Here is a 22,215-nt window from a genome sequence, read left to right as displayed (position 1 = left end):
GGTGTCGGGCTAACTCGGTACATTCAACAATCCTTTGCCCCTGCACGGAACGCTCGCTTGTCAACGAAAGTCTCATTTACGAGTACAGCTAATGCTACCATACCCTGGCGAGGGTGAGCAGAGGGCAATCTAGCGGAAGAGACAAGCTGAAGTATAGCCGGTGACCTCTAGGCCGGCCCCACTGACCCAGCCGTGCTGCGACTCCACCATATGGGTTGCGTCTGTGACCTTTCTCATGGAACATAGGTCACCCTGATCGTGACGTCGGGTGGCTCACAAAGGTCAACCTGCTTCCATCATCTGTAAGGCTTCTGATCAGACAAGGCCCAACGTGGCCAAACATTCGTCCGAAGGGAGGGGTCAACCTGTCTATGCGGTGGCTGCTGCCTGCTGAATGATCCTGTTGAGTGTGGAAATACTGATGAGGATGCGTGTCTTCCCACCGAGATCAAACTATCGAGAAGCTGACAGCGATGCCTTATGAGTTATGATTAGTGATGTCAATTACAGAAAATCGGAATACCGATACCAAACCAAATACCAACCAAAACCGTGGGAAAATACCGAAACCGAACCAACTTTGAAAGATGAGGGAAATACCAACTTTTTACCAATTTCTTAGCCTCTTATACATTAGAAAGGGTTCATAATACCAACAAAATACCAAACACAATAGGATTGAAATACCAAATACCAAGTTGGTATCGGTTTGGTATCGGTATACCAAAAAGTTGGTATCCGATTGACATCTCTAGTTATGATTATTGAATATTTGAAAATTTCTTATGCCTAGTGCTTAACCTGGCGGGGCCCCTCGGGCAATCCCCAACTACCGCACCCCGGTGGGGCGTTCTTCGCCCCTCCCCCCCGTCTACTTAGGTCTGACTAGGTACTAAATAAAGAGGCTATCGAAACAAAAGTCGTACCAAATAAAACCTCTCCTTGTGACGATTCTATAAAGCATGTAAAACTTTTAACCTCAGGTCAATAGGTATTTAAAGGGACCCTCCCACCTTCAAAAAAGATAATGAATTGGCACGAAAGTGATGTCGCTCGGTTCAGAAAGAGCGAAAACGAATATCTACCAAATTTCATCGAAAAATATTCACCGGTTTTCAAGATATTAGACTTTTACTTTTGTTTACTTTTTGGGATCTCCGCTGTTCCAAGCGACTTTATTTGAAAGTGCGGCATTTGTTGCGCGCAAAGCAGCATATACCACCGCGTGCTACCAAACGTTTTAGTAAAATATTTAAAAATTGTTAGATGTCCGCTGACGTCACAAATTCTAAGGGGGCATACCAATGCACTAGCCCCTTAGAATCCGAAAACTGCAAGTTTGAAATTCCATATCTCCGAATTAAAGCATTTGTCGATGTTGTCAGTGCCCAAACCGGTATTTGCAGGCCATGGCCACCAATTTGGCTATCTCAACTCAAAACTAATGTTAAGGTGGGAGTGTCCCTTTAAGGTCAGAGGTCAAGATCAAAAGTAAAAACTAGCTCATGTGTAATGATGTCAAGCTATATGTGTTTCTTAATTTCAAAGTCAAGGCCATCCTAAAAATTGGCCAAGCTTTGTCCTTTTTCGTTTGTACTTCATACCTACCTAATTTTAAAATGTTTTGAAATGTTTAGGCTCATTAAGCCTCTGTTTGTGGTTCATGACTCATATAACAATAAAAGGCTGCGCAAGGTCATGGCAATGAATGAGTATCCTAGCTATGGCTAATTCACGCATTCACTATTCTAGTCGGTCATTTTAGCTCAGCAATGTTGTTATTCTGCGGCCATTTTTGTTATCCTCGAATAAATGTTTCCAGCTAAATGGATGTCAGATACGTGATCACTGATCAGCGGCTGCGAATACACCAATAAGACCTATGATGTTGAAAGGTCATCCAAAGGTCATTAAAGTTCACATGAGATCATCCTTATGAAAATTGACAATTTTCATACAAAATGTATGTCATTTGACGCATCTTGACATAACGAATACCTACGTTCGCCCCGCTATCTTAGCTCTAGTATTGTTTTTGTTGAAGCTATTTTCGAAAAGCTTGAACCCCAGTGGCCGTATTCACAATTACTGGTTAAGGGTAGGGGTAGGAGTAACGGGTAACGGGTTATTTTTGTGGCCGTATTCACAATCGAAGTTTACCCCTGATGCTCGCCCGGCGCCACGCAGACGGCACCTGGCCTGCGTGGTGCCGTCTGCGTGGCGCCGGGCAACCGTCAGGGGTAAAGTTCGATTGTAAATACGGCCACGAAAATAACCCGTTAACCGTTACTCTTACCCCTACCCTTAACCAATGATTGTGAATACGGCCACAGTTCGAGGTCTTTGACCTGACCTCTGTCCTCAGGTCCATGAACTATCATTTTTTCAGTTTATCCGCTACACAACCGTGCTCGTAATTTGTGTCAATCTCTGAAGCTCGAATTAGAGCAGCTGTTTCAAGTTAACGTCTGTGGCGTCAAATTTCGCGTTGCAATTCAACCTTGTGACGTCATCAAAGGACGTCATCATCATCATATTCATCATAGTTCAGCCAGAGTCTAAATTGTGAACAAGCCAAAATGCTAATAGTTTCATACTTGGACCTGACCTGTGACGTCATCGGTGACCTCGATTTCAATGAAATTAGGTTTTGCTCGACAGTTTTTCCAGAGCCATCAGACGCCGCTTGGATTTTGACGATTGGCTCAGTAGTCTCGGAGATAGGAGGGGGGGGGGGACGTGGCTCTGCAGGGCCCTCCCTCCAGTCACTCGCATTATGGACAATACCCCAGTTATGCGCTGGTCAATGACACCATGTAACGGGCATAAGCATAATCCGCCCGTGTTTTAATCCTTTTTCAATTTTTCTCTGGGCGACGAAAAGTTTTGAGACATTTATTATTAGCGATTTAGAGTGGGCGATGTATAAAAACAAACACTGTAAGGAGATAGGAGCAATAAGAAAAAATATTGCCCTCTTGATGCCACTGAAGCCCCCTGCAGTGAAAACCTCAACAAGCATTCCCTCGGCAACGCCTCGGGCAATAAAGCATGTTTCTGTCTTCGCCCTCGGGCTATAAGTGACGTGACGTCACATTGAGCAACACTATTTTCTATTGGCCTGTACCCCTTACAGCATTCATATATTTGGTAACGTCTGTTGACCCGACCTTTGACATGACCTGAAAATTGAAGAGAACTGTTTTTTTTTTCGTGATTTCTTTTTTAAATTGACACCATGAATGTCGCGTACCACGTGTCGCTACATGAACACGCGGGTAACCTGGGATCCGTGTTAGACGGGGCCACTCCTTTTTCCCCGGCCGTAGCCCGTGCAGGAGGAGGTTCCTGGTCCTGGGCTCGGCAGAGGTGGCACCGAGCTCCGGCCGGGCGCGGGTAACCTAAGGTCAAGTTTTCAAGTTCGTCTTTTAAGGTCAAGTTTTGATTCATTCGACGTTTCTCGGATATATTGTTCCCCATAAAAGAAGTTATGAAATCACCGAATGCTCAGGACCATGCTCAGGAGAGAGAGACATTAACCCAAAACACTACACAGTAGGTACACGTATATTATATGAAATGAATGAAGCCGGCGTAGCTATGCCGCTCACTCCGACCAATGCAATTGCACTGCAAAATCATAATGTGCATAATGTATGCCTGACATATCTTATCTATCTCGGGGCTCTCCGATGGTTGGAATTCGCCCATGACAGCTGTCGCCGGAGGGCTGCCGTGGGGGCCCTGTCTCGGTGCAGGTGCACTAGCAGGGCGGGTGGGACGTGGCCGGCTATGTGCGGTGCGCGCGTGGAGGATCTCCGGTGGGGCACTGTACCGACTACCTGGAATTTCCCGGTCAGTGGCGGCGCGGGGACTGTTGGAATGTGTGGACGGATTTGCATAGGGTGTGTTCTGATCACTGGAGGGCGAGATTGAACATTTATCCAACAGCATGGCGGCTGTTTTTATTACTGTTCGTACTGTCCACTTAACAAAGTGGTGTAATAGATGGAGCTCGGGCGAAACATTGAGGTGGTATGTACCGGGTACGAGAAGTGAGCAAAGTAAGCTCGTTTGACTATAACTGATAATTGGACCGTTCTCCAAGAGTAAAAGCTAACACAGACAAATCTAATTGCCAACTCTAGCTTCCACACACGGGACAATTTGCCATGTTGATTCCATCATGACTGGCCCTCCCGCATGGCCTGGCAGGCTGCGAGTGACCTTCGATCGCTTAAATCGACGGCCAAGGCTGGCGCGGGCCCTGTAAGTGCGCCATTTGGCCGTGCATGCGCGAGCTTCAGGCCAATGTCACCTTGGCCTCTGGGGCTGGCAGAGTGACTACTCGGCTCCTGGCTGCTGGTAGGCCTGTGCACTGTGCACTGTGCCTTCTAAGCTGAACTCGCACAGCAATAGGCGGCTCGTGCCCCCAACATTATGTTTAGCCACCATGTCTTCAGCTGTGCTGTTATCCCTGCACTCACCCCAGCCATAGCCCTTCTAGCTCTCGCATACTGATGTCTGTCCTGTTCCCGCAGCCTGCTTCTTCAGCCCTTCTCTCCTCCCCAGCCTTTCTCTTCCTTTCCAGCCCTGCTCTTTCCCATCGATCCTTTTTTCCTCTCGCTTTCCTGCTCTCCCTTTGCCCTTCTGTCTTCCCTCAGACCTGCTCTCCTCGTACAGGCCCTCTCTTCTCCCTCTGCTCTTTTCTCTTCCCTCTGTCCTACTCTCCTACTCTCTCGTTCTCTCCTCAATCAGACCTACTTTTCTTCTTCAGAGCCTCTTTCCTCCCTCAGCCCTCCTCCCTCAGTTTGCTGTCGCGCCTCAGCCACTTCCATTCTTCCCTCCCTGCATCCCTGAGCTCTTCTCTCAGCTCTTATCTTCTCCCAAAGCCATGTTCTCTTCCCACGCCCTCCCCTTCGGATCTTCTCTCCACCCTCAGTCCTCCTCCACTCCCTCTGCACTGCTCTCCCTCTGCCCTCCTCTCCTCCCTAGCAGCCCTTATCTCCTCCCTCAGACCTACTCTCGTCCCACTTTTTCTCTTCCTCAGCCCTTCCTCTCGTCTCATATCCCTTCTCTCGTCCCTCAGCCCTTCTCTCCTCCCTAAGCCCTGCTCCCTCAGCCCTCCTCTCTACCCTTCAGCACTTCTCTCCCCCATCAGTCGTCTCTTCTCACAGTCATGCTTACAGTCGCGCTGATCTCAGCCTGCTCCCTCAGTCCTGACCTGGACAGTGACCTCAATTGCTCTCTGGACCTCAGCCCAGCCCACTCCCACACATATCAGTCCTGCTCAGCTCCTCCCTCCTCTCAGACCTACCTACTGCTTAGCAATATCGCTGGAGGAAACTGTGAAAAAGTTATGTTACTTGAATCGTAGCTGCTTTTTGTCGGTTCGTTACCCAATGGCCATTTCCACGCGTAGTTGCCGTTTCACCACCCTGTCGCCTGCGCAATAAAGCTGTTACTGATAACCGGTCTGGGTGACATTTCTGGTGTGCTTCTCACTAAATGCAGCTGTTTCCCGAATTATTCGTAGCGGGCAGTGAGCCAAACTGCGTAGCTCACCCAGGCTTCGGCAGGGTGCAGTGCTCACTAGCGCTCACAAACATGGGCGGTGGGCCGCTGAATCACTGGTTGATCAATCGGCCGAGAGGGGGCAGCAGTGACACCTGACGTCTGCCGCCCAGCGATCACCACTATCGGGCCGGCTAACGCTAGAGCCTAAACCGGCCACACTAAAGATGCTTGTGAGTCGAGGATGAAAGAGGGACAAGTGCTCATATAATATAGGTAATTTCTTATAACAACATATAGCATAACATAGGTATAACATACCTAACTCATTTCCCTGACATGCTCCGTCTCCGGTGCAGTGTTGAAATCGGGTCGCATTGTTCCATCCAGGTGACATAGCGTTGGCGATGGCCCTGACCTGAGCTGCGACCACTCTCAGGGACTCGGCGTCCAAAAGTGGATAGGTATTCCGGAAAACGTTATTGGTTGACATCTGTCCTTGCCTTCCTCATGACTACCCCATCCGCATCCCCCACGCTTCCCATTCCGCCCCGGGCTGACGGTCACGTGTCACCCCACCTGACCTGACAACCGTGGTGATGAGAACAAGTCCTCATTGGACTATCTCCCGGCTCCCACCTCACTCGTGGGTTATCGTCTGAGCGGCAGGGTGGGCTGTCCCAATGGGCCAGCCCGCCCTGTCCCCTGTCCCCTGTCCCTGCCCAGGACAAGGCGGGCTTTCCGCTTCCCACCGGGACGGCCTCCGCGCTGCTGCTCACCGGCGACTTTGGCCCGCACAGTCAATGTCCCGTACCCTGTCACATCATCCCACAGCTTCGATCTTTTAAGGCCGATGAAGAGCTATCACGCATGCAAAACAAAGCAAACAAAGATGAGGAGAGGCGCAGCATCTGTAACCTTAACTATTTCATCTAATCTTATGATGCACAGTTTCTTCTAAAACCCCTAAGCCTTCTGTTCCGGGACAGGAGACGGTCACCACTCACCAGCATCCGACGTGAGGATATACTATAGCTCCACGAGGGCAGGTTCTCGTTCGAGGTGACTGCAACGAGGCTGTGAAGACTGTCATTTTTTTGCATAGCTGAATATATTACAAGGCACATGCACGATATCGATCCTCAGAACTAGCTCATTCTTGCTATAAATCTCACCCATACGATCACAGCTTCAGAGAAGCTCTGGTCCCTCCTGCGATAGCGTCAGCCGTTCGCGGAATAGCGATGCCGACTCTGCGCCTTCTGGTCAGTGGAGGGGCTGTGCGCTATTCGGCGAACCAGCTTACACAGAAGGTCAGGGGGCTGACTGGCGATTGCGTCCCCTGAGTCACGCACTGGGCGCCGCGACTGGAACTGCTGTCGGACGCGTCCGAATGCTAAAAGGACTGTAGACAGCGGTTTCTTGGGAGTGTGTATACTGTATAAGCAGGCGGTGACTGGACCAGCACACGGGTCTGACAGGACATCTGGGTGACTGGAGCTTATAATGTTGACGCAGCAAATATTGCGGAAACATGCACAAAACACATATAGATATGTTGTTATTTTACCGGGAAAACTAGTAAGGTGAATGCTGTTTTGCTTCCGCATATAATATATCATAAAGTGGTATAAGTTATAACGTAACAAGATGGTTAGGTGCATCTCAGGCTCTTGAAAACACTGTAAACGAATTATGATCCCTGCTTATGAAGCGGAAATAGTGTTTCATGTTGAGCTTTGTTTGGCGCCTAACATTAACATTTTGTCTTAGAAATGCTATTATCCTGCAACCGGGCTATCAATTTATACATTCATTTTCTTTCTTTCAGATATGTGATTGGAAGAATACGCTCTTCAGTTGAAGTTGCCGACGCTCCCAGCAAGACAGCGGCATGTGAGTACCGACATACTCTTTACCATAAATGTGTGACATTTTTCGCGTCACATGAATGTGTGACGTTTTTGACTGGGATGATCGCCACATCATTTCGCAGCCACCTGCATCACAATCGTGATTTGGTATGAAAGTAGGAAATTTACATTTCATTTTTGTTTTAATTAGTGGAAGGCTCTTGGATACCCTCAGCCACAACTACCCGCATGGATAATGTCTGTTGAGATCTGTCCTAAAATGTGTCGTAAAAAGAGATATGTCCTGCTCCGTCGCCTATCTCGACCATCCTGCGCTGCTGGGCCGTGACGTGCCTGCAGGCGGGAACGTGTTTGTGGTCACATTCGACCTCGCTGCGTCCGGGATGAACCACATAGCCTCGGAAGCAACCCCATGTGCCCCCATTTGTGGACTGCTGAGGCGTGGTAGCTCTGGCCTCTGACCACAAATGAGTTATGGGGCGTGATGAGGCAAATACAGCAATGACGACTATTGGCGACAGCTACTTGCAAATTGCATCACATCGCATTTTATTAGTACTAACGTTTTGCTTATGATCATCTTGTATACCTAAGTTGGTGCGTCTTTTCTCAAGAAATTTGATGAAAAAGATAATCCACTGCGGAAGGGAACATAAATAAACGGATATTTGACTCATGTGTGGAAACTAAGAATTGGACTGCATTGGGTTCTGGTTGTAGGATTTTCAATAGGTAAGTATTTTACCCACTGCGGTCAGTTCAAACGCAATAGTAGGGAGACGGGGAGAAAGCGGACACCCGGGGCAAAGTAGCCACTCCGCGTTTTAGCCCTTCACAACCGGCGTCAACTCCAGTTTATGGTCGCCAATTATGCATAGTTCTCTTCGTGGTTGTTTGAATGAGTCACACCGGGTTTCCGGCCCGTCGCCATTGTTCCGTGACAGACGGAAAGGCAATTCTTCCCAGATTATTCCTATTATCCCAAAATTCTTACGCTTTTTAATGTTATGTTTTTTCCGCAACCGTTAGTTTATTTAAGTGTTGACATTCCTGCACTGGTGGTTATCGTAGATGTCCTCCATGCATCGTAATGTGCTTATCCAGGGGCGGATCCAGGAAAACTCCAAGGGGAGGGTCATGAATCGAAGTGGTGCCCCTACCTATACCCAAAATTAAAAACTCAACGGATTTCGTCCACTTCATTTTGGTGGTGCCCCCATTTTCAGGTTTTTTCTTTTTATTTTTTATATTTATAGTCAGTATCTTAACTCTTAGCCACAACCACATTTACCAATTGTAAGCAAGTATATATGAATGTGCTATGTGTATATATGTTATGGACGCTGAGTAGTGAGTAATTACCAGGAACGTTATCAGGTAAGCGAATCGTAATCGTTGTCAGTCCGACGAACTTGACCCTGGCGTCTAAAGGGTCTGTCCTTGACACTTCAGGCTTGTCAGGGGCACCAAAGTCCTTCCAGGGACACCACAAACCTGTCAGGGGCACCTGCGGCCTTGTAGGGGCGCCACAGGCCCGCCAGGGGCACCACAGGCCTGCCAGGAAGCAAGGGCACCACAGGTCTAGCAAGTATACACGACAGGCCTGTCAGGGGCACAACGGGCCTGTTGGGCCCATGAGCACCCCTAGGGGCAGGGGAACCACAGTCCTTCCAGGGGCACCGCAGGCCTGTGAGGGGCACCAGCGGCCTAGCAGGGGCACCAGTCAACACAGGCCTGCCAGGGGCACCACAGACCTGCCACGGGCACCAGAGGCCTGCCAGGAGCACCACCGACCTCGCAGGGGTAACTTGGGCCTGTCAGGGGCACCACGGGCCTGTCGAGAGGCACTTCAGGCTTTTCAGGGGCACCATAGTCCTCTCCGGGCGCAGGGGTAGCAGGGGCCTAGCAAGGGCACCAGAGGCCTGCCAGGGGCACCACAGGCCTAGCAAGGGCACCACGGGCCTGTCATGGGCACCTCAGGCCTGTCAGGGCCCAGGGACACCACAGTCCTTCCAGGGGCACCACAAGCCTGTCAGGGGCACCAGAGGCTTAGCAAGGGCACCACAGGCCTGCCAGGGGCACTACAGGCCTAGCAAGGGCACCACTGGTCTATCAGGGGCACCACGAGCCTGTCATAGCCAGGCATCTCAGGCTTGTCAAGGCCCAGGGGCACCACAGGTCTGTGAGGGGCACCAGCGACCTAGCAGGGGCACCAGTCAACACAGGTCTGCCAGGGGCGCCACAGACCTTCCAGGGGCACCAGTCACCACAGACCTGCCAGGGGCACCAGAGGTCTGCCAGGGGCACCACCGGCCTCGCAGGGGCACCTTGGGCCTGTCAGGGGCACCACAGGCCTGCCAGGGGCACCACAGGTCTAGCAAGGCACCACTGGCCTGTCAAGGGCACCACGACCCTGTCATGACCGGGCACCTCAGGCTTGTCAGGGCCCAGGGGCACCACAGTCCTTCCAGGGGCATTACAAGCCTGTCAGGGGCACCAAGGGCCTAGCAAGGGCACCACAGACCTGCCATGGACACCACAGGCCTGCCAGGGGCACCACCGGCCTTGCAGGGGCGCCTCAGGCCTGTCAGGGGCACCACGTGCCTGCCGGGGACACTTCAGGCTTGTCAGGGGCGTTACAGTCCTGTCAGGGCCCAGGGGCACCAGACCCGTGGTGTCCCTGCTAGGCCTGTGGTGCCCCTGGCGGTCCTGTGGTGCCCCTGGCGGTCCTGTGGTGCCCCTGTCAGGACTGTGATACCCCTGATAGGCCGGTGGTGCCCCTGGCAGGTCTTTGGGCCCCCGGGCCTCAAGGGGGGGGGGGGGCCATGACCCATGTGACCCCCCCTTGGATCCGCCCCTGCGCTTATCTCGTCCACTTTTTGGTTACATTAGTCACCAAAAAAGCATTAAGCAAGTGAAAAAGAACTTAATAGGGATCATATTATATCATATTATAAGAATGAATCTCTCCAAAATCAAAATAATAGCGGCGGCATCCAAAAAAGTGAATGGTGGCCACTTTCCCCAGGTCTTCCCTACATTTGCAACTGGTCATACTGTTCATCAACAGCACCAACAAACGACTACCAATTTGCAACAGTCCAGGCGTTTTCTGCCCGATTTCCCCTGCACTGCCGCAACAAATCTATATCTCTTTCCTCTCCCTCTCACCCTCTCTCTCTCTCCCTCTCCCTCTCTCTCTCCCTCTCTCCCTCTCCCTCTCCCTCTCCCTCTCCCTCTCCCTCTCTCCTTTCCTCCCTCCCTCCCTCCCTCTCAATCTCTCTTATTCTCCCTCTTCCTCTCCTCTCCCTCTCTCCCTCTCCCTCTTTCTTTTTCTCCTCCCTCTCTCTCTTCCTCTCTCTCTACTCTCCCACTTTTCTCTCAGTCGGATGCAGCAGACACCAGCCGCGCACAGTCCTGTGGCCAATATCCCAGACAGTGTCACGTGTTAGTTATGCGCGTGCCGCGTGTCGAGTGTCACTGCCCGTGTCGGGTCATGTGACCGACCTGACCTGGGGTGGTGTCCAGTAACAGGGGCGTCACCGTGGGGGGTGCCCGGACCCGTCCAGAGTTACTTTTGACGGACAGGTGGGGGCGGTGCCGGTGGGGGCGGGGCGGGAGGGAGACCAGGGGTCAGAGTTGGTCTATGGTCGGTCAGAGCCGAGGTGCGCCAGTTGAATGCGAGTGCTGGAGGACTGTGCGACATCGCTGCTGCTGGACTTTCTGTGTGGAGCTCTGCCGTCACTGTCGCCGCTGGCAGAGCCGCGCGCCCCCACTCTCCTGCTGCCGCCCCCGCCTCCGGCGCAAGTTCCGGGAAGGCTCTCGAATCCTCCCACGCCAGCCTGTCTCTGTGACCTTCACCTTGGCTCCGGAGGCGACAGTTCGCCGGCCGCGCTGCCGGCTTTGGCTTCGGCTCTATTGATCGTCCCGGCGGCCGGCTTGTTTTGATTCCAAAGCCGCAGCCGTCGGGCGGGGCTGGCGGAGCGGCTCGGGTCAGAAAATCGATACGGCCTGCAGGGCCCGAGGCCTGACGAACGGCCGAGGCGCAGAAGGTGAACCCATCGACTCTCCTGGCTGCACAACAAAGGAACTCGCGGGAGAGAGTGCTTATTTGTCCGTGACAGTATCGGGAACAGTTTCTGTCTACGAATTATGCACGTAGAGCTATAGATGTGGTGCAGTTAAATTACAAACAGTTAAGCTATCGTATTTTACTATTAAACCTAAAAAGCATCCACACGTTCTCGGAAGCTCTTGTCAACTAAATGACAGAAGTGTTTTTTTTTTCGATCATAATTATCATGGACTCTTTTCGAGCGCATTTGGTTTTGCCCATCCTTAACCTATCGCCAGTTTTCGCTTGATTTGCTTCGGCAATTTGAATTAATTTCAGCCATATGTATCACATAAGCTCATTATTTGGCACTCTTGGGCATTCAATCAGACATGCGCATGGATCCGAGTGATGGATCTATGATCTCAGTGGATCTCGAAGCAAACTACAGGTTCAGATCTATGATCCCACCGGATCCGGCGTGAAAAATTTATCCTGGATCTATGATCTCTCAGGATCTGATGATAAACCAAGAACATGGATCTATGATCTGAGTGGATCCCACCATGCACAACATTTTAAACCAAGTTTGCAAGTGTTTCTATGTCAATAAGTGCCATGAAACTATGGCTTATGATGTGCTATCACATAAATCACTAAATAAGAACGTTTGTGAGTTGCAGCAAGCGATTTTTTGGCATTTCTGTGTTGACAATAAATAAATGAGGATCTATGACCTCACTGGATCTCAAGCAAAAATATTAAACTCGGATCTATGATCCCTACGGATCTGTCGATAAATTTAAGAACAGGATCTATGATCCCGACGGATCCGAGATCAGGATCCGTGGGATCAGATCCCAGATCCATTTTTTTCGGGTCCACGCACATGTCTGCATTCAATATTGTTTTGCCTGCAACCGTCTCGATTTTCGCCATTTTTATCGATCAACCGGAGTCCGGATAGCAGAACTAAAAACAAAGAAAAATGCATCCAAACTATTATCTGTCGCTACCACCGTCACCGATTCTTTTACGACAGCTGTCATTATCATCAACATCACCATCGTCATCGTCGTCATCACCACTAGCCTGCCGAGGGCGGGATTCCCCCTGCGTTCACAGGATTTTGGACACTGTGAACACAGCTGGTGGTATCTCAGCCTTCGGCGGGTGCTCTCAGCGGTTAGCGGGTCAGGTCAGCTACTTGATCAGCGGTACCAGTATCTCAGCCTTCTTCAGGTGCTCTCAGCAGTCAGCACGGTCAGGTCAGCGATACTAGACCGTCCTCATCGGGGTCATCTCAGCGGCAGTGGCACATGTCTCAGCTGTGCGGTTAGATCGGCGTTATCAGCTTGATCCATATCAGCGCTGTGAAATCGCTGGACTCAGATGTTATTCAGATCAGTTGACTCAGCGACATAAGTTCAACATGGTTTCAAAAGAGCCTGTGTGCATTACCACAAATGCGGCTGTTTCAGATCATTCTCCAAACTAATGCGATTCTAAATGTTAGGAGGTACTTACCTAATTAACCTGTCACGGTTGCGATAGTCGGTTCTGTTATTATAAGCTTTTATGTAGGTATGTGTCATGTCAACACCACTCCGGTTGGCTTTCATCAATGCGCCTCGTGTTGATCACATTGGCTGTCCCGAAGCTGCGTGCATTTGATCGTATATGTAAAGCAGTCTCTAGGGCAGGGACGATTTGCACGATAATGTTTGACATATGTTAATTGATTAGATGTTCTATATTTTTATCTTGTTTGTAGAAATGTGCTGAAGAACAACAGACCACATCATAAGATCTTGTGCAGACTTAATCCTGCAGTGTCTCGTGGCTTGACGCTGTATAACATCCGAGCGGTATCATATCTGTTATATACAACCGATCACATTGACGAAATACACACCGTTTAGCGGGTAGAAGCCGGCATTTTCTGCTAACCGTTCGTGTCTGGCTGCCGTAGTGAGTCACTCACCCTTCCCTGCGCCTTGCAACGGGGTTTGTTTTCATCTGCCGCCGCTATCACCAGTACGATAGGAGCGTTGAGTGAACACAGAGTGTTTATGGCACAGCTGAGGGAGTGGCGGGATACTGGTGAGGTGACCCTCGGGCAGAGGTGCACGGCGGAGAACGGGGAGAGAGCGGGGATGGATGGGAATGGAGAGGGACGGAGGGAATGGAGGGGAGCAGATAGGCATACGGATGAGCGGAGAGGAGCAGGACAGATATGAAGGGTTAAGGCGGGAAACGAAGAGGAGCGTAAATACTAGAACGGGTAGTTACGTAGGGAAACGGGAGGAAATGAGAGAAGGGGAGATGAATGGAGGGGGCAAATGAGAAGCGAAGAGATGCGAAGGAGGAGTGAGGAGGAATTGATATAGAGCGTATGTATTCAACGGGAAAGTGCTAGAGAAGCAAAAACATATAATTGACAGGGACGGGGATGAAGGAAACATAGGAAAAAGCTTCCATCACAGGGTGACGCCACGGTCTCGTGGTAGGTGCACGTTAGGTGCACCGCGAATGCACTGCGGATTGTGCAAAGACAGCTCGGCAGCACCTGCATGGTATGCACGACACGGTGTATACCGGGAATGAGCAGCTCGGAGTTCAGACTACAACCCATGGCCAGCCGGGAGGGTTCCGGGAAGAGTGGCTTTATTGCAGGCGTCAACCTCTTCTGTCATCCTGCCATGGGTGAGGGTGAGTTTTATTCGGTTGGTATCTGTATGCAGAAAAGAGCACAACTTCTTGTAAGCACAACAATGGGATCGGCTCTTCCGCGGTTACATGTCGCCCACAAACGTGTAATGCGTACGTTTTTTTAACCTTCGCCCTGGAACCTTTAACCTTAGGGGGGGTCGATGCGACCCCCCCTAAGGTTTTTCGAAGATAGCGTAAAAACGGCGGCGCGCAGCGCCGCCAAATTTGGCACAGCTTATGGGGCAACCTTTTTACATATGACCTGAAAATTGCAGGTCTGAGTGACCTTGGGTCAGGTCACCAGGTCAGAAAAACCGGTACAAGGTCATGGTCAAATTTCAATTTTCTTTTTGCACCTGTCCAGCTCACAGTTATGGACTGATTTCCTTCAAACTTTCAGGATGTGCTAAGTTCACCGAGTTGTATAACATATATTTCGTTTTTTTAAGGTCACTGACCTGAGGTCAGTTAGAGGTCATTACGTCTTAATGTTAAGCCTATGGGAAAATACTAAATTCGGAAAATACTGGAGATATCCGCTTCGTTCTATCACTTTTGTGCTTTGAAACCACAGTACTTAACAGCAGGTCACTTGGTGCTTCTTTGCTTGGTGTACTTATCCATGGGTCAGGTCAAATGAGGTCAACTGAGGTCAAATGACGTTTTTGCCAATAACTTGACAAATAATGACGCTAGAGCTTAAAAATGGTATCATTGTGTTCCTGGTGATCAGCTGAATCGAATGATATGCAACATGATGCAATTTGGTTATCTTGAACTTAATTCATTAATTTAAGTTAACTTAAAATTTAAGAAAAACTTTAAGTACACTTAAGCAAGCTAAAAAGGATATCATTCGACGCGTCTTGACGTGCTGAGCTCACTGGTGCTTTTCGTTTTGCTCTATCTTAATTAGATCAAAAGTTGTAAGCGAAAAAAACTTTTGACCTGTTTTTAGCGAAATTTTTACATTTATAACCCCAACCCCCCCCCCCCCCTAACTATTGACCTAGAGCAACCAAATTTGCACAGGGGCGAGAACTCCAGTGGGCCCACCTACCTACCAAATTTGGTGTTTCTAGGTGCCATAGGAGCCAATCGCGAGGGGGGTCGCATCGACCCCCCCCCCCCCCCTGCCAGGCCGTGTTATGAAAAATGCCCTGCCAGGGCGAGGGTTAACTTGGATATCTTGGGTTGTGTGTAGCGATCGGTTGTGCGATTGGGTTGTGATCGGTTCCACGATCACTTGGATTTCCCGTGCACTCGTTCACTACCTACTTGCTTGGATTTCCCGTCATTCTACCATTTGCGCCTTGCGGTGTTTCGCTGAATAAGCCATGCTGAATTCCCGATTACTAATTTATGGGATGACTTGCGGAATGACACAAATAGATCCCATCAGAATATTCCCCATTATTCAGCGAGATGTTCGTGGCTATGACGATTCGGCTATTGTCGCTATGCTCTCCATTTGACCCCATTCGTCAGCTGATTCCGTTGTTACGCCACCCGTGCTCTGTGACGCCGCTCTCTCAAACAACGCACACCCTTTCGGTAACACACGATTGCCATCTGCACTCATGTGGCCATCAGATGCTGGGAGAACGGGAGCGACTCGCCTCTGCTCGTCCGCTCGAGCGGCGCCGATGTGGGCCGGCTGAGGCGCAGTTCGTGCCCCGTTCGTACCGCCTACCGCCCACGGGGTTCGCGGCCGGACCGCCACCGATGGTCGCCGATCTGCGCCGCAGTTCCATTATTGCTTTCGGGGTCACAATAACAGAGAAACATTACACACTGAATGGGAAAATTGCACCCGTGACTCTATTTATACCCAAGACGTGCTATCAGGTCATGACATGTATCCACTATCCACTATTCAGTTTTTTTACAGTAACTTTTTATAGAGCTAGAGCGATGAAAACACATAAGATGTGTTCAGCTCGACAATACTAATCGACTAATTTGTAACATGACCTTTCTGGTCGGGTCATCACCATAACCCTTGGTCAGATTTTCAAAATAACATTTGACGGTCACATTATTTTTTAATTAGACGCGTCTCAAATCGAGGAACACGATGCCGGAACATTAAATGTCGTGTCGGTTTTGAATCAAATGAATTGCTGCAGAAAACAATTTCTGTAAAACCGTTTATTTAATGGGTTTTCTCCTCTGTAGGGCAATTAGTTGATCTTAGATCAAATCTGAGGACGCATTTCACACCCACAAAAAAAAACGTTGAAAGAGCTACTGAGTATACTTTTCGGCGGCGCTGTAGCTCTATTCGTTCACAAGTTATTCTCCGATTCGTCAACAAGTGGCGTAAGAGGCAAAATTTGTCCTTCGATGAACTTTGGTGACCTGACCTTTGACCTAATCTAAGGCTCCCTTAATATCAGCTTCGGGTTACGTTGTTTTTAACGCCCTTTGGAATTTAAGCTCATCCTTCAGGCGTCCATTAAGGGTGTACTTCAACACTGTTAAGACACCCTAGTAACACTCGTAACGGTGTAAAATTGATAACAAACACTGACATTGCAGGGAATGACGCTCACTGTGTGATAAACTGAACACCCACTTTCATCATTGGTGTTATTCAACCTTGTTATTACCAACAATTCATTTAAACTACCAGTGATACATTTGTACCTGACACCCTGTACCCAATGGGGGAATCAATAAGTTGTATGCATACCTATATGATACAGCGTTATGAAATTACACACAGAATGTAGGTTGCAGGGAACAAATGCCACCACATTGCATCGCAAATCAGTCTAGCAGCACGGATACGCGGAGCATAATAGAAATAAGCAGAATCCAACCCCCTCCCCCTCTCCAGTGGGGTTACGAATTCGGATAAATACCCAAGCAGGGTGCGTGTTAAATTGCACACCAACACAAGAGAAAAAAATTTGAGGATATATTTTTCGGATATTAAAGAACCCCTATCGGGAGTATGCCGCCATCCCCCCCCCCCCAGCGGCCAGTACCATGTCTTTCGGAATCCGCAGCAGTGCCATTGCTAGCCAAGAATAGCTCACCTTTGCTAAAACTGGAGCTCTTCGAGTACCAAGACACCACTCACGATCACTTCTAACTCACTTGCACACACTTATACCTACTCCCAACACACCGTAATCCCACCAGCGCCTCCGCCCGCAGTCGCGCACGTTTCAAACTAGTATGGCGGCCGGCCGCATGGAAGCCAACGGTTGAACATGGGCTACTAGGGCTGCATTATGTTCCCAATATTTTCCCGACGCGTTTTCTTTGAAGTATTGTATATGAATTTATTTATTTATTATCGTGGATTTGTTTATTTGATGTATAGTTGAAGCAAATCCATTAGAATATAAATGCAAACTCTGTACACCATACAGCACAGCAGCGCCATCTACCCAACTGCACCCATAGGGAATTTCAAGGGTGTCTGACACTGCAAAGACAGGCAGACGAAGAAAGAGGAACGTCTTTCGAAAGCTCCCTTAACTAATAAACGAAGCTGGTAATTTGAATATTTTATGCTAGAATGTCTCTGTCCCAGCTAAACAATAACATTTATAATTACATGAAGTACCAAGAGAATACGAACGGTGTTAGTCATCCCCTGGCTCAGACCCCCTACGGCTCAGACCCCTACGATAATACTAGCTAACACTTACATTTCATAACACTTCAATACCTACATTGTGATGTGATGTGATATGATACCTATCATTGTGTTCTTTCAAGTGTCACTGACACCTTCAACGGTGTTTAAGTGATGACATGACACTTTCAATACCTACACCCAGAGGGTGTTTTGTTTTCTCTTTGACACCTGCAAAAGGAGTGTTGAATGCGGATCGACACTTCGATTGGGTACATCCCAAGTGTGCTTTTCAAGTGTCGTGTGACACCTTAAACGGTGTTTAAGGGATGACATGCAGCACACTCAGTACACCTAACGGGTGTTATGTTTTCTCTGTAACACCAAAAAAGGTGTTGGATGGGAGTTGAGACACCTCGATTACACCCCAAGTGTGTTATTTCAAGTGTCATGTGACACCTTAAACGGTGTTCAAGCAATGTCATTACACCAATAACGGTGTTCAACGGGGTAATGACACTGCTATGAGTGTTGAATGGGAGTTACGACACCTCGATTACATCCCAGGTGTGCTCTTTCAAGTGTCGTGTGACACCTTAAACGGTGTTTAAGTGATGACATGACACTTTCAATACACCCAGAGGGTGTTTTGTTTTGTCTTTGACACCAAAAGGAGTGTTGAATGGGAGCTACGACACTTCGAGTACATCCCAAGTGTGCTTTTCAAGTGACGTGTGACACCTTAAACGGTGTTTAAGGGATGACATGGCACCCTCAGTACACCTAACGGGTGTTATGTTTTCTCTGTAACACCAAAAAAGGTGTTAGATGGGAGTTGAGACACCTCGATTACACCCCAAGTGTGTTATTTCAAGTGTCATGTGACACCTTACACCGTGTTCAAGCAATGCCATTACACCAATAACGGTGTTGAACGGGGTAATGACACTGCTATTAGTGTCATGATACACCATTAATGGTGCTTAACACCCATAATACACTGATAAAACACCCGACCAGTGTTTTATATTTTTTCAGTGTGGTGACGTTAATGATTGTTATATTTCATGCAAAGAGGATGACTAACTTGAGTCGATACATGTAATAGGCGGAGTTGAAATTATGCTTCTGTGATGACTGCTGAGTTTTCATTATCGATGCTTTGACGAAGATAGTGCACCTGATGATTGCACCTGACTGCATAAAACGGTTTCCATGTAAGTTTAGTTCATCGGTGATCCTTAGTTTGCCCCGAGTGGTCACCGCATTGATTGCCATTGCGCTGCAGTCGCTGGTCGCTGGTCGATGGCGACCTTGCACGTGACACCGGGCGTGGACCGGAGCGGTCGATTGATAGACCTAAAACAGGTGCGGCTCCGTGGCACGATAAGCCCACAGGAGAGCTCAGGTAGGATCAACAAACATATGGGACATGGGTTGTTGTGCATCAAGTGAACACCGCTTTATTAGAATACCAGTGTCAAAATTTGCATCGTCATAAGGCCTATACATAAATGCCAGTATATTTAGAGGGCTGTGACTTCGAGTGATGCAAGCAAACAATAATATTTGGGAAAGCGCAGGACCGCGTGTCAAAGCGTGCTGTCAAAACTTGTGGAGCTGGTGAAGCTCTAACCTTTGTGGCCTCCGCAGCTCCCTAACCTTTGGAAGCCCCGCCGCCGCGTGGGCCGGGGTTCGCAGCTCTGGCGGCTGCGGCAGCTCGCCGCGCGGCGCTGGAAGCTCGCCAGGAGCCTCAGTGACCCTGCAGAGGCGAGCTGCAGCGGGCGGGCGCCGCCGGCGGCGCGGCCGGGCCCCGGGTACATCCGTAGTCGACGGCCCATCCCGGACCGGACCGGGCGGCCGTCAGGGCTGCAGCGACGGCCGACGGTGACGACGCAGTTTGTTCGGACCGACAGCTGTCTACACGGGCTGGCAGCGGTCTACATGAACCGACAGCTATCTATGAGGACTGGTAGCAGTGGACAGAGACTGTCAGCAATCTACACGGACTGACAGCAGCAGTACACGGACCGACCATGGTCTACACGGACCGACAGCAGCAGTACACGGACCGACCATGGTCTACACGGACCGACAGCAGCAGTACACGGACCGACCATGGTCTACACGGACCGACAGCAGCAGTACACGGACCGACCATGGTCTACACGGACCGACAGCAGCAGTACACGGACCGACCATGGTCTACACGGACCGACAGCAGCAGTGCACGGACTAACCATATAGTCTACACGGACATACAGTCGAGTCTTCCGTAGTTCCGTCTAGTGCTAAAGATGGGCACATATACCTAACCCGTTGCACCAACGTCTCTCAGACATCGACTGATAACAGTTTCCGAGGACTGTCTGAAGTCCCTTAGAATGGCAGTGGTCTCCGTAGACTGGCGGTAGTCCCCGAAGACTGACATAGTCCCCTCAGTCTGCAGCCCCTCTGACCAACAAGAGTCCTCCCGGGCTGAGTAGTTGCCAGTTTTCACGGACTGACAGCTGTTGTCTCAAACTGGCAGTTGTCCAGGTTGACGTGACGCGCTCTGCATGTGACGTACAGCGTGACGCGTCGCCCATCGAGCCGCCATTGTGACGGTGATCTGTGCTACGTCACGGATCGATTGTGTATTGCCCGCGGCGGCAGAGCACCGTTATAGCTCTGCCCGGCTGCTGCCAAAAGCGGACTCCGCGTCGGAGAAGTCAGTCGAAGTTTAACCGAAATTGCCGCCAGGTTATGGTACCCGGCACAGAGGGCTATACCGCCGAGCATCCCGACCGATCCCAGGTCTCAGATGGCGGCCGAGAACCTTGTCGATGACCAGCAGAGGTGGGGAATAGAGTTTCTCATCTGTTAGATCAGCAGTTCACATATCATATGGAGTGGTCATCCAGGCATTATAAAAGGTTTCGGGAATATCCAGACTTGCGTGGGGATGTGCATTGTGCAGGTCTGACGTTATCACATGTGCAAATGACAATCAATGACAAAAGTTTCAGGTCGATAAGGCGGAAATAAAGCAGAGATCACACGCGTATACATATAGGATCCTAACACATGGATCTTGTCGTGTGACTTCTATGGAATTTCGTAGATCTGAGCCTTCGATTCTCTAGTTGAGAGATCCACTGGGATCACAGATCGGTACATTGTGGGGGAGCTTATATGATCATGGATCATTGAGGAGTGGAAAAAGGACATTTGACTTTGATTTGATCTGTGTGCATTTATGTAATCAAACAACAAATGATCTGTTGTGCCGTTTTTCCACACTCAGGTACTTGCCTTCTACACGTATAATTCCATCCACATGTGATGCAAAGATAATGAATGCAGTACGAGTATCTGCAACTTAAATCTGCCACTGTAAATGCATACACACGATTCAGGGACTCGCAATATACAACTGTACACTTGACAGTTGATATTGCATGTTGGAAGCTCGTTTCCGTGGCTGACTCGCGTAAACATACACGGTGTGTTTATGAACCCCCTGGATCTATGACACCTCTTACACATTTTAAAGAATTGTGATAAGCAAATGAGAAATCAATCCGCCCGACACAAATCGTCTCCCAAAAACCACTGTATTTTTGCCTCCCCAACAATCCGACTTGATTTTCTGAAGTTGATCTCGCGCAATTTCTCGCCCTTGTGTGAACTTCACACTTCCGTATCACAGTTCACATCACATCCCCCCCTGATCCTCAAGATCACATTACACCTCTTGGCGATGTCTGAGGTCACGGACGTGCCACGGGGCACCATCTACCTCCATCACCTGAGGCGATATAAAACCAGTTACCACCCCTCGCCGAGACTGCTCCCCACATCGCGTTTTTGGGACCCTCATCCAGACTTCGTCGCCTATCCTATACCCGCCATCTTCTGCATCTTCCGCACGTGCTGTCGGTGGCGCCTCGTTCCTGCCGTCAGTGGCGCCGGCCAGCACTCTGTCCCGCACCCTGTACTTGTAGACCTGGGCGGCGGGAGATGTTTCAGCTCGTTCCCCGTCTTGTGGTGTCACATTATATAAATGCACAGCTTCTGTGACAGAACACTGTTTTCTTGCCATAATCACTTTTACCGACCGGTGATTACGTTCAACTATCCCATTGCCACTCGGTTGATGGACCGCGCGAAAGCGCAGCCGCACTCCCCAGCTGGACATGAAGGCTGAAAACTCTCGACTTCGAAAAGCCGTGTCGTTGTCTGCCAGGACTTCTTCGACGGCTCCGCGCTCGCTGAAGATTTGATCCAGCTCCTCAGTCACGTGTGCGGTGTCAGCCCGCCGCAGCCGCCGCCACAGACTGAACCGAGACGGTCCACAGTCAACAGCTGTGAGATAGAGCTGACCTCGGAAATGAGTGATGTCAATGGCCAGACGGGACCATGTCTCCTTGACACTGAGTACGCCGTGTCGCCACTTCACCGGCGCCGGGTCAATGGATCTGCACACA

Source organism: Amphibalanus amphitrite, unplaced genomic scaffold (genome assembly GCF_019059575.1).
Source record: "Amphibalanus amphitrite isolate SeventyFive unplaced genomic scaffold, NRLGWU_Aamphi_draft 000641F_arrow, whole genome shotgun sequence".
Classification (NCBI taxonomy): Eukaryota; Metazoa; Arthropoda; class Thecostraca; order Balanomorpha; family Balanidae; genus Amphibalanus; species Amphibalanus amphitrite.
Note: the sequence above shows the minus strand (reverse complement) of the source record.